At 42.7% G+C, this 951-nt stretch overlaps 1 protein-coding gene across 1 annotated transcript in view; it reads right to left on the bottom strand.

Annotated features, from left to right (window-relative positions):
* Window positions 1-951, bottom strand: part of TSHR (thyroid stimulating hormone receptor) — a 214,473-nt gene that overhangs the window by 76,915 nt on the left and 136,607 nt on the right. The gene's annotated exons all lie outside the window — the stretch shown is intronic.

Below are 951 nucleotides of genomic sequence, written 5' to 3'. Positions count from 1 at the left end.
AACAGCAGTGAGTTGAGTTGGTCAGAGGGCAAAATATTAAGATTAAAAATGCATAAACCAACACAAGTGCAAAAACTCTCAGGCTCCTCATGCCTCCTGCATTTCATTGGTTGAATATTTGTTGCAGCTACTAGAATGTCAGTAGTGAAAGCAGGAGCTATTTTGAGAAGGATAGCATGCACTTAGTGAAGATTTAGAGAAAATCATTCAATAGATACTTCTAGTTCCACTGATGTGTCATCTAAAGCAAATACAGACTGGACTCCTTGCTGAGGGCAAGGCATAGAATTTGAAGAGGAAGTAGGAGCCAGAGCATCCAAATGACAAATGGAACATTTCAGATGACAAAGGGGAGAGGTGAGCTTCAATAAGATATATTTAAAGGATAGTAATCAGATTAGTTCATTTGAACTGGAGTTCATATGGAAGAGTAAGGGGAAAAGGCCCAAGGGTTAAATGGAGGCCAGACAGTAAAGGGTATGAAATGCCAGATTGAGGCCCTGGACCAGGACCTCTCTATTCTTCAGAACCCCAAGCAAGCCTGTCTGCTTTTTGCTAGTCCCTGAGGAGTCCCAGTGGCACAATGATTACACACTTGGATGCTAACCAAAAGGTCATCAAAGGACCAGCCATTCCACAGGAGGAAAGTTCTGGCAATTTGCTCCCACGAAGACTGCAGCCTTGGAAAGTCTGTGGAGCAGTTCTACTTTGTCTTATAGAGTCGCTACAAATTGGGATCAACTCTACATCACACAACAACCAATTAGTTACCTGTAGTGTTTCATTCTGTTGTACATAGTGTTGCTATGAATTGGAGCCAACTCAATGGCAACTTACAACCACCACCAAACACTGTGTCTACTTCTCATTTGTCACTCACCATTGTTCTCCTGTGGGAGAAAACCAAACCAAAACCAAGCTCACTGCCGTTGAGTCCGATCTGACTCATAG

Source organism: Orycteropus afer, unplaced genomic scaffold (assembly GCF_000298275.1).
Source record: "Orycteropus afer afer isolate SDZICR_OR568_19922 unplaced genomic scaffold, OryAfe1.0 scaffold00322, whole genome shotgun sequence".
In the NCBI taxonomy this organism is placed as follows: domain Eukaryota; kingdom Metazoa; phylum Chordata; class Mammalia; order Tubulidentata; family Orycteropodidae; genus Orycteropus; species Orycteropus afer.
This window is presented reverse-complemented; position numbering and strand designations above follow the sequence as displayed.